This window comes from Elephantulus edwardii, unplaced genomic scaffold, assembly GCF_000299155.1.
Source record: "Elephantulus edwardii isolate Elephantulus edwardi_28Jun2011 unplaced genomic scaffold, EleEdw1.0 scaffold00303, whole genome shotgun sequence".
NCBI classification, from domain to species: domain Eukaryota; kingdom Metazoa; phylum Chordata; class Mammalia; order Macroscelidea; family Macroscelididae; genus Elephantulus; species Elephantulus edwardii.
Genome location: NW_006400053.1, coordinates 1,756,291 through 1,768,634, shown reverse-complemented (window position 1 = coordinate 1,768,634; position 12,344 = coordinate 1,756,291).

The following is a 12,344-nucleotide window of genomic DNA, read 5'->3' as shown; positions in this document are numbered from 1 at the left end:
ATGTGAAATCAATGACACTGTTCTGTAGTTTCCACACTCAGTTGGGTCACCTTTCTTTGGAATGGGAACAAATATAGATCTCTTCCAGTCAGTTGTCCAAGTGGTTGTTCTCCAGATTTCTTGGCACAACTTGGTGAGCACATCCAGGGCAACATCTGTTCTTCAAGTTTGTTTTTCATCCATTGAAAACATTCAATCATCTTTTTTTTTTTAAATTCTGCATCAGAAAGTTCCATCAGACTTTCTGGCTTTATGAAATCCATTGCTACTGTGTCATTTTTGGGGGGTAGATATCTTGTTTTGGGCTTGCGTGGTGAGTGAGGTACCCTGCTTCTTTCAAGACATTGAAGTGGAAGAGTTTTTTTAAAACTAAGGTGATAGTTGGTTATTGGTTTGATGTCACTACTTCTCTATTGAGATGTCCTGTACCTCCCTTTTGCTTAAGCTGGTGGGACCAATGTTTTTTACCAATTCCTTTAGCATACCTTGGCCTTATTCCTTCAATGTTCGGGGTTTTCATTTTATCATATATTATTCACTGAAGTGATTGAGCATCAATTATTTTTGGTATTAAACTCTGTATCAATGTTATTGGTGTGAATTTAAACTAAAAACCCCAAGTTCATTGCCACCAAGTAAATGGCAGTGAAATTCCTTACTGAGTAGGACATCAGAGTTCCCTACTACTCTATATAGTTTATTCAGTAGTGTGTGAAGAATTGGGAGGATGGTACACGAAAAGACAGGGTTCAGATCTGTTGTTCATAGGGTCCCTATGGTCATATTCAACTTGACAGCATCTAAGAACACAATAATAATGTTGAAAAAAATAAATTATTATGTACTAAACACTATCATGCTTGGAAGGGTGGAGAAAGCACAGGAAAGAAAAACCCCAGATGAGATAGATTGATACAGTTACTTGGGCAATGAGGGTAGATGTGTCAGAGTCAATGATACTGTCTCAGGATAGGGCAGGCTTCAGAGTTGTTGTAGATAGTGTTGAGCTGCTATGAGTCACAGGGAACTCAACAGCACATAACAACAATTATTGAAGTGCTTTGATTACATCAAATAACAGAACAAAATTACTAAATATGGTAAGCATATTAGAGTTAGTGATTTCTATGAAAAAGGTAAGTTCTGTAGAAAAATGGGCTACCAGAGTTAGAAGGTTCTGGGAAATAAAAAGTCAGGACAAAAATTAAACACAGGGGGCTTTCTGAGGTGGGGGGTGGGGAGATAGATTGTGTTGTGTTGTGGGTTTGTTTTGTTTTTTTTTTTACTTGCAGAGGTTTTTTTATTGTTACTGTTTATTATGAAACACAGTTTTAAATAGTGACCTAAGGGGATTAAGTAGTTTTTACCTCATTTAAAAAATGGTTTTTAAAAAGCATAATGAAATTTAGTGATGTCATTATCTGGGAGAAGAGCATGCCAGGGGAAGAAGCAGGGCAAAGGCCCTGTGGTCAAGAAGCACTTGGTCTTGAATGAGACCAGACAGAAGGTCTGTGTGGCCCAAGAAATGTGAAGACAAGACAGTAGCAGGAGATAAAAGCAGAGAGGTTGGTGGGATATTGGTCTGAGCACCGAGGACAAGCAGTGCCTGGAATCGGAATCTCTACAGGGGCGTTGGGGTGGGCAGGGCTGAAGTCTCTAATTAACTTGTGTCAGGCATCTTTCCTTCAAATTGGAAGACTCTCAGATGTCATGTTCCAGAGCACCCCCACAGCGCCAGGTGTAAAGCAGGGCTTTGCAACGTCCATTTGCATGGCTTCTTCCTTCCCTGACCTGCTTTTTCCATTCCTTAATCAATTTCTTCTGGGAACAGTCAGTTTCACCCAAAATATTATTTTGTGATCTGTCTTATGAAGACTTTACCTAAAATGACTTTAAAACCTTAAGAAAGGACACAGTCAGGAGGGTAAATTTAAATAGTTTTTCATTATAAACCAGGATTGAGCATAAGTACAGCAAACACGTGACAGTCCAGAGGAGAGAAGAACACATGAAGGCAATTGAAAAGAAACTAGTCATAAGATGGAAGGAAATCCATGGACGTGTGTAGTGCTGTGGAAGCCAAAGGCAGAAAGTGTATCAAATGGTGAAAGTGGCCAGATGAGGTGAGAACTCAGATATAACAAAGGCGTGTAGCAATATGAACATTATCACAACTTTGATCCTAGTCGTTTCAAAGGTAGTCCCAGAAGTCTGAATGCAGTAAACAAAAAGATTAGTAGCAGAACATGAAATTCTTTTGAGGAATTTTGCCTTAAATAACATCAAGGGAAAAATATGATACTTAACTATGAAAATGGGGTCAATAAAGGTTGATTTGAGGTATTAATTGTTTTAAAATGGGGAAAATAACCGAATATTTGAGAGCTGGCAGAGTGGAGACTCACCCTTCCTGAAAATATATGTTAGCTCCATATTGGTGGATGGAAACAAAGCAAGTATTAGCACCTACAACCGTATTTAAACCTCAGGAGAAAAACTTCAGAACTTGAGTTAGGTGTAGGAGTGGTGGAGCTTACCTTTCAAAATCAGACCCAGGATAAGCACTAGACTCAATTTTGTCAAGCCTACATCTACACTCTTTGAATATTACAGTAGATCTCTTGAATCAACTACTCTGAGAACATTTGAAGACATGAAACAATGGAAGCTCCATGCCATCCATTGCTAACCAGCTTCAAGTGACACCATGCAAGAGTTTAAGCACCGTTTGGAGTTGTGAATACTGGTGATAAGGCGAAAGGTAGGTGAAAGGAGAATTACATCTGGTAGTGTGGAAAATGAAAGAAAATTTCCCATGATGAAAATTCAATACCTTTCACCTTCCATTGAGCTACTAAATATTGTTGAGTTTCAGGCCAGGGTAGAAATAGAACCTTTTCCCAAAGTAATTTATTTATAGCTTGATGATGGATAGAATCCTACCCATCCAGAATGCCTCGATAGGATGTTATTTCAAACAAAACCTGAATAAGAAGAAAAGTCAGGTGACTACACAGGATGAAGGAGATCAGTATGAGTATATAAAAAAATGATTCTCATTATACTAAAAAAATCCCCTGCAAATCTTGTTTAAATGTTGGGTATAATTGATTTAGTATATATGATGTGGAAATACAAAATATTAGTACAGGATTGAAATAGAATGAAGTAGTCAGAGGACTTGCTCTTAGGGCACATCCTCTTTTAATTTCCTAAACTGGAAAATTAGGAATTAGGTCTTATTCTGTGCTGTCACCACTATCTTCCAATCTAAGCATCCCTGCATCCTCACATCTCCACATATTACATGCTCTGAATCAGGAATAACAAATATCTGACACTTGTGTCCTCTTCCAACTGTAACCCCCTCTTTACCAACACATATCCACACAGATGGCAAGCCTCAACACGCCAGCGTCTTCCCTACTGAATCTAGGAACCATCCACTCTGACAGGGTATCTGCCTACCCAGTTTCTAACTATTTCTTTCCTTTTCAGTTATGATGGCTCCTCTGTCACGCTGGCTCCCCTCTGATTAGTGCAAAGGTTTCTGTCTGGCCACCTGGTCTCCTTCAAATAACTTCAGGTCTCCTTTTCACGTACCACCTCCATGATCGCAAGGGTATCTCATTTAAGAAAATGCCATGTCCTCTGCCTGTTGAATATCTACTATTTATAGGATAGAGTTCTAGATCCTGAACAAGCCACGCGGGGTCCTGCATTTCAACTTCATTTAAGCCACAATTCCTGCCCCTCGTGCTTTAGTCACAAGTTGTTCATTATGCCTTGTACTCATTGGGCTATCTCTTGACATTTTATCTTTGTCCATTCCTGGAGGATCTTTTACCTTTTCTACATTCTTCATCTCCTGATAGTTTTCTCTGGCTAATGCCATGTGAATTCTCTCATAGAATAATGAGATTGCTTTTTTTGAAAAGCTTTCTATGACCCTCAGGTGCCCACAAGAACTTGCCAAAAATAGTATCTAGTACCAAATTCTAAAATTTGAAATTTTAGGATAATAGCATTTGTCATCTATCCAGCAAGGATTTACATTGCTTGGAGAGGATTGTGTTATTTGACCAGAATTGAAGTGACAAGGTACAGTGATCAGGTTACCAAATTTATTTCTAGGGAAAAAAATCCTTATTCTGAAAATAAAGCTATCTCTAAAGAACTTCATTGGAATGAAAGTAGTAATATATTTTCAAAATCAACTGAAAACAATAGGAAATATATACAGGACTTGACAAGACATTCACATCAAATGAAGAATAATAGCTTCGGGAAGAGGCAGCATGAAGAATCTACTTGTTCTGATGACTTACTGGCCACTCCGATGCAGATGTAGATAAGTTATGGGAGGTTATAAAAGATGGTATTTGGCCAAAGCCATTGCAGAATGATTTAGCTCCTGAAACGAATTGTGAAGACAGAGAAGGTGATGGTGGGGGTAGGAAAAACAAAGTCACCAGAACCAAGTCAGAGTGGTTTGGAAGTTTATTGATGTGGAAAGAGGTGAAGATTAGCAAAATGATGAGAGGAAGGGGGTGACTGAGAGCGCACTGACAGATTCTCACCCTGCATCTTGGCTTTTCTTCAGTCTCTACAGGCAAGATGCAGTTTTTTCTTTTATTTCTTTTGCTCAGTCAACCTGTTCTAGAGATCTCTTTTCTGTCATGATTGTCAAGTTGTTTTCAGGGGAGGGGGAAAACCTTTGAATGAAATAGCATGGTAAAGACTATTTTAATTGCAAGTTGATTTTTATCTCTTTCCATGTCTACAAAAACTATGAAATCAACAAGTAACTTGTTCTGTTTTGTATTCCTTTTCTGAAAACATTTTGATCCCTTCATTCTGTTAGAAGCTAAAGGGTACTGGGTCATGGTCTTCATGGGAGTCTAGGTTTTCTCTCCTTTCCCTGTATATTTATCTCAGAGATTGCATTCCGTGCATACCTATACAGATATGGCAAGAAGCTGTGCTACAATCCTGAAGGCAAATGGTTCAAAGCCACTAGCCGCTCTGCGGGATAATGATGAGCAATCTTGCATGTGATAACTGCTTCTGAAAACCCACCAGAGGGCCAGCTATGCTTCGGTTCCAACTCTCTGGTAAACAACAAACACCATAAAAGTAACTTTTTTACCATTTTGAAGTGTAAGTGGCATTTAGTGCTTTTAAATATTGCCTTCTTGATTTCAGCACAGCTTTTTTTGCCACTAGGCCACCAGAGCCTCCTGAATTTTATGGTATGTGTATCTTACTATAATTTTTAAATGAGGACTCTTACATGACTGAGTGGTTATATTATTTATTGCTATTTTTGGTGTTGGTTTTCATTTTATTACTCAAATATACTTTGTTTCATGATCTTCTTTAATTACATACAGTCTAGATGTGCTCACCAGCAATTATATGCCAGGAAATTAGGAGAACAACTGCTTGGTGGACTGACTGGAAGAGATTGATTTATGTTCACATTCCCGAGAAAGGTGACACACCAGAATGTGTAAATTATTAAACTAAAATAATGTGCAAGCAAAATACTGCTGAAGATCATCCAAAACATCCACAGTACATTAACAGAGAAACGCCATGAAACCAGAGACATCATTGCTCATGTCAGATGGATGCTGGCTAACAGATGAGAAACATATCTATTTGTATTGTGTTGACTATGAAAATATATCTGGTTGTGTGGATCACAACAAATTATGGTTAATATTGAGAAGAATGGATATCCCAGAACACTTAATAATGTGCTCATTGTTGTTGTCATGTACCATTAAATCAACTACAGTGCATAATAAATCTATGAACAATAAATAGCTCCAAACTCTGCACTATCCTGAGCCAATTTCACTGTCTCCAATACACCGGTCCCCATTACCATGGTCACTATGTCAATCCATTATAGAGTCTTTTTCTCCTGCACTGACCTACCAACCTTCAAAGCTTAGTGTCTTTCTCCAAGCACTGATTCTTCCTGGAAATATGCCCAAGAATTAAAAAATTCTTACATTTAAGAAGCAACCTGGCTTCACCCTTTCCAGAACGGGCATGTTTGTTCTCTTTGTAATCCATGGTATGCTTAATACTCTTTTCCAGCACAACAACTCAAAGACATTGGTTCCTCTTCTGTTGTTCTCAATCATTGTCCACCTCTCTGATGTATAGCAAGTAATTGGAAAGTCCATGGCTTGGGTCAAATACATCTTAGTCTCTAGACTACAGATTTGGATCCTATTTCACCTTTCTGCAGGTAGTAGTCTGGTTTTGCCAGCATCATTTGGAATGCTCCTAACCACTGGCAATAAGATAGATGCAAATCAAAGTCACAACAAGATACCATCTCACTCCAGTAGCAGTGGCAAAGTTTAACAGTACAGAAAGTAATAAATGTTGGAGAGGATGTGGTGAGATAGGAACTCTTCTACACTATTGGTGGGGTTGTAAAATGGTTCAACCACTCTGGAAGCAAAGATGATAAAGCTTCATCTCACATACTCAGAGCATGTTTCTATTCCTTGGAAAAGGACAATCATTCTTGAAAAATGAAGGTTCAGCAAAATATGGAAAGATCCTCAATGAGGTAGATTGACACAATGACTACAGGAAAGGGCTCAAATGTGTTCAGATCTGTTTTTGATATGGTTGCGGCAAGTCATACTCAACAGCACTGAACAACAATAACATTATTCACAAGATCATTCAAGTCCTCACTACACCCTCCATTTAATTTCTTACTATTTATCCATTCTCTAATCTGTTTCCTGTCCTTTCCCTCCAATCCTTATAAACCCTCCATGATTGCATATAAACCTTTCTTTCAACCCTTTCATTGGATCATCCATGCATGTCTTGTCCACACAATATCTGATCATTCATTCATTTCACATTGAATTTCCCTTCATCTACTCCATTTTATTTCCTATTCTTGATGTCTATTCCCTACCCCACAGCAATCTTATTTTTATAACAGTGGTCTTATACAGTATCTATCCTTTTGTAATGAAATTATTTCACTTAGCATAAACTTATTTATGTTGTGTAGTGTTTCATGAGCTCTTCATTGTATTTCGATGATAACTAATACTTCAGTGTGTAAATGTATTCTAGTTTGTCTAGCCATTCATTTATTGATGGGCACTTCAGCTTCTTCCATCTTCTTGCTATTGTGAATAATTTGCCATAAACATGATGTGCACATGTCTGTTCATGTCACAGCTCTGAGTTTTTTAGGGTGTATACCCTGGTAGCAGAAAACCTGAGTCAAATGATATTTCTATCTCCACATTTCTGAGGAGATATCAAAGTGTCTTTCATATTGATTGTAACATTTTACATTCCCACCAGAGAATGAGAGTTCCGATTTCTCCAGAACCTCACCATTTGTTGTTTGCTGTGTCCTTAGACATTGCTATTGTTGCTAGGATGTTATTATACTCATTATTATTTTCATTTGCAGCTGCACTGCAATACCAAAAGCACTAGGTTCAAATCCACAAGCTGGTTCAGAGGAAAATGATGAGAAATCTCCTCCCATGAGATTTACTACATATAAAAACCCACTGAAGCGTCAGCTATGGGTTGATTCTGACTCAATAGTACCCAATAACAATAAAAATGTATAATAATCTTGAGCATTTTTTAATGTATCTGTTTACCATCTGAATGTCTTCTTTGGTGAAAAGTCTTTTAATATCTTCTGTCCATTTTGTAATTGGGCTGTTGGTCTTGTGCTTCTAAGGTGATGATGCTATATGCTTTAGACATGACTCCCTTATCGGATATGTCATTGCTAAATATTTTTACCAATCAGTAGGGTTCCTTTTCATTCTATTGGAGAAGTTTCTTAAGGCATACAAGAATTTGATTTTCAGGCCATTCTATTCATCTATTTTATCTTCTCATGGATGTAAAATTTTGGATATGTTTGTAAGCCTATTCAAGTCACAGATTGTTGTTGTTGTTGTTATGTGCCATCGAGTCACTTGCGACTCATAGTAACCCTATGTACAACAGCCTGAGACTCTGCTTTGTCCTGTTCCAATCGCACTGTCTCCAATACACCCATCCCAATTACCCCAGTCACTGAATCAATCCACCTCATAGAGGGCCTTCCCCTCCTGTGCTGTCCCTCCACCCTATCAAGCATGATGTCCCACACCAAGGACCGGTCCTTCCTTACAAAATGTCCAAAGTATATTAGACTAAGCTTCAGAATCCTTGCCTCCAGGGAGCAAGGCCGGTTTAACCCTTCCCAGGATGAATCTGTTTGTTTTCCTAGCAAACCATAGTACCCTCAATATTCTTCTCCAGCACCACAGTTCAAAGGCATCAATTCACCTTCTATCCTCCTTAGTCATTGTCCAACTCTCTAATGCATAACAAATGATAACAAAGACCATGGTCTGTATCAGACGCACCTTAGTCTCCAGAGATACACCATTGCTCTTCAGTACTTTGGAGAGATCCCTAACAGCAGACTTTCCCATTCCAATACGTCTTTTAATTTCCTGTTTACTGGTGTCAAGAATGTTGACTGCGGAGCCAAGCAAACTAAAGATGTGAACAATCTCAATCTCTTCACCATCCATCCTGATGCTGCCAATTGGTCCAGTGGTGAGAAACTTTGTCTTCTTGACATTGAGCCTCAATCCATATTGGAGACTGAAATCCTTGACCCTCAGCAGCAAGCGCTTCAGGTCCTCCTCAGTTTCAGCAAGCAGGTTTGTGTTATCTGCACAACGCAGATTGTTGATAGATCTTCCACCAATCCTGATGCCACGTTTCTCCTCATAGAGTCCAGCCTCCTGGATGGTCTGTTCTGCATACAGGTTGAAAAGGTTTGGAGACAGGACACATCCCTGGAGTACACCTTTCCCAATTTTGAACCATACAGTGTTTCCTTGCTCTGTTCTGATGACTGCCTCTTGGTCCAAGTATAGGTTTCGCATTAGCACGATCAAGTGTTCTCGGATTCCCATTCTTCAGATATAAGCTATCAGATCAAGGGCTGGACAATGGGAGATAGATGTTGAAGGGAGTGGGTAAAAGTGGATGGGTATCCTGGTGGATGGTGGAGCAGGGAAATAAGTGGGTAAAGACATGTGTGCCAAAGACAGGGACAACACTGGTACTAATGGTTAACTCCACAATAAGGGATATATCTTTCACTTTTCTGTAAAATGCTGTCTGTCTGATACTTCTCTAAATCTGAACATTCAGATTAAGACAGACTAGTAAGAAGGATTTGCCATCCACTTCTGAAATAGCAGGCCTCCAAAAACCCTATGTACAAAAGTCACAGATTAGAACTTCTTAATTTGTTCCTACTTTTTCTCTGATTATATTAAGTTTGTAGTTTTATCCCTAGGTCTCTGATCTACCTTGAGTCGAGTTTTTTGTAGACGGCATGAGATGTGGATCTTCTTTCTGTTTTCTGCAGAGAGATTTCCGTTTTGCCAGCACCAATAGTTAAAGAAGCTGTAATGGATTTTCTTTTCTGGTCAAAAATCATTTGACCATAGGCAGATAGATTGATTTCTGGGTTCTTCATTCTAGCTCATTGGTGTAAGTATCTGTCGTGTACTAGTACCACACAATTTACTACTGTGTAGTAGGTTTTGCAGTTAAGGAGTGTGATGCTTTTGACTTTGTTTTCTTTTCAATAGAGCCTTGCTTATTCAGAATGTCTCCTTTTCAAATAAGGTTAAAAATTGTCTTTTCTATCTCCTTGAAGTACGGCAGGATTATCTGTACTGGCATTGCTTTGAATCAATTGATTGTTTTTATATAAAATTGTCAATTTCACAGTATTGTCTTCCTATCAATGAATATCCAAGCAAGATGAAGCAGTTGTTAGTTTCAATCTCCTCTCCATCCATAATGGCACTGCTATTGGTTCAGTGTAAGAATCATCATTTTCCTGGCATTAAGATGTAATCCATACAGAAGGCTGCATTCCTTGATCTTCTGCAACAAGTGCTTCAAGTCCTCCTGACTTTCAGCAATCAAGGTTGAGTCATGTACATTATTGAGAAGCCTTTCTCCAGCCCTGACGCCACATTCCTCCTCAGAGAGTCAAGCTTCTTGGATAATTTGCTGAGCATAAAGATTTAATAGGTATGGAGCGTGAACACAACCCTGACACACTCCCTTTCTAATTCCAAACCACACAGTAGTCCCCTACTCTGTTCACACAACAGCCTCTATAAGTTCTGCATAGGCACAATCAAGTGCTCTGGGATTCCCATTCTTCTCAATGTCAGCCACAACTTGTCTTGATCCATACAGTCAAATGCCTTGGCATAGTCAATAAAACACAAATAGACATTCTTCTGGTATTCCTTACTTTCAGCCAGGATCCATCTGACTTCAGTAATAATAGCCCTGGTGCTATGGACTCTTCTAAATCCTGCTTGAACATCTGGAAATTCCTTATGTATGTACTGTTCCACTTATTTTTAATAATGTTCAGCACTATTTTGCTTGCATGTGATATCAAACATATTGTTCTATAATTTCCACATTCAGTTGGATCACCAATGTAAGTTTATAGAGAACTTCGGTTTAAATTCATTTATTCATTCTTTCACATTTTCCTTCCTAACCCCCCCCACGCCTCCCACCCCCCGTTCACTTTCACTTTGGAAAAAATAAATCTTTTATTGTACAATTCCCCATCCCCACTCCAGTTCACTTTACTATGCAGCTATTATTTTAGACTGTTGTCATGGAAATAATACCTAATCTCATATTCCTCTTCAGGATTTCTTTCCCTCATCCTTTTCAATGCAGTGTGCATGGATCTCTTTCAAGCCATTGACCAGACAGCTGTCCTCCATATTTCTTGGCATAGATTTGTGACTGCATCCAAGTTCAGCTGTTAATTAGAAAAAGTCAATTGCTATCCCATTGATTCCTGGAGACTTACATTTTTTCCAGTGCCGTCAGTGCAGCTTCTACTTCCTCCTTCATTACCATTTGCTCCTACCTGTTATGATTCCCTCTTGGTCATGGTGAATTATTTTTTTTATGTATCATAGTATTCTACTGACCAGGATTTTATTCAAGATTTTTGCATCTATGTTCATGAAAGATGTTGACCTATAGTTTTCTATTTTGGTGTTGTCTTTACCTGGCTTTGGTATCAAGGACATGTTCGCTTCATAGAATGAGTCTGGAAGAATTCAATCTTCTATTTTCTTTTTTTTTTTTTATTTCATTATTTTTTTGTGTGCGTGTACCGTCAAATCAGATCTGACTGGTACAGGAGGAGATTGCCCCTCCTTCCCCGGCAGAGCATCTGGTGGATTCGAACCGGGCGCCTCTGGGATTGTAGTTGCAGCTCCTTGCCACTAGGCCACCAGAGCTCCCCTCAATCTTCTATTTTCTGAGGTACATTATGTAGATTTGGTGACAGTTCTTCTCTGAATGGTTGATAAAGTTCACTTGCAAAACCATCTGGTCCAGGACTTTCTTCTGGCACCTTGTCAATTTCTTCTCTTGTAATGGGTCTGTTCAGGTGTTCACTTTCAATTTGTGTCAGTTTAGGTAGGTTGTGAATTTCTAAGTATTTTCTCATTTCCTCTAGGTTTTCATATTTGTTTGAGTATAGTTTTCCATAATATTCTATTGTTAGCCTTTTTATTTTAGTTGGTTCTATTGTGTCATTGCCCATTTCATCTTTTATTTTAAGCTCCTCCTGGTTTTTGCTTGCAGTGTCTTGCAATTCTTCAAATTTGTCTTTCACCCATTGAAAATATTCAATAATTGTTCTTTTAAATTCAGTGTCAGGAAATCCATTGACACTGTGCCACATTTTGAGGTGAAATCTTGCTTTGGGCTTGTATACTGTGTGAGTTAGCCTGATTTTTTCATGATATTGCTATGGTAGAGTTTTTCATGCCTGAGGCAATAGCAAGTTCTTGATCTGAGTTCACTGTTCCAGAAGAAGGTTGGGTACATGGATGAATGTAGGGTGCACACATGAGCAGGCAAATGCATGTGGTGGGGCAAGGAGAGGGGGACTTGAATGGAAAACCAGGAAGCCTTGGCTTTCCCCTCAAGAATTGGGTCTGTAGTTTGTCACCCTGGTGGAAACTTAATTTCTGTATTGGTTAACAAGGCTGTTGTTCACATTACCTACCAACAAAATCTCTTTGGTTGGTTTGTTTTACATACAAAGTCAGAACCTACATTTTCTATCTCAACTTTTTTAACTATGTGTTGTTCTGAATAGTCTAGACAATAGTCTGATTTCCCTCACCACGTTCCTGTAAGGACACCCTTGGTCTCTTCTGAGTCTTCCATTTCACGGTTTACACTTTAATTTT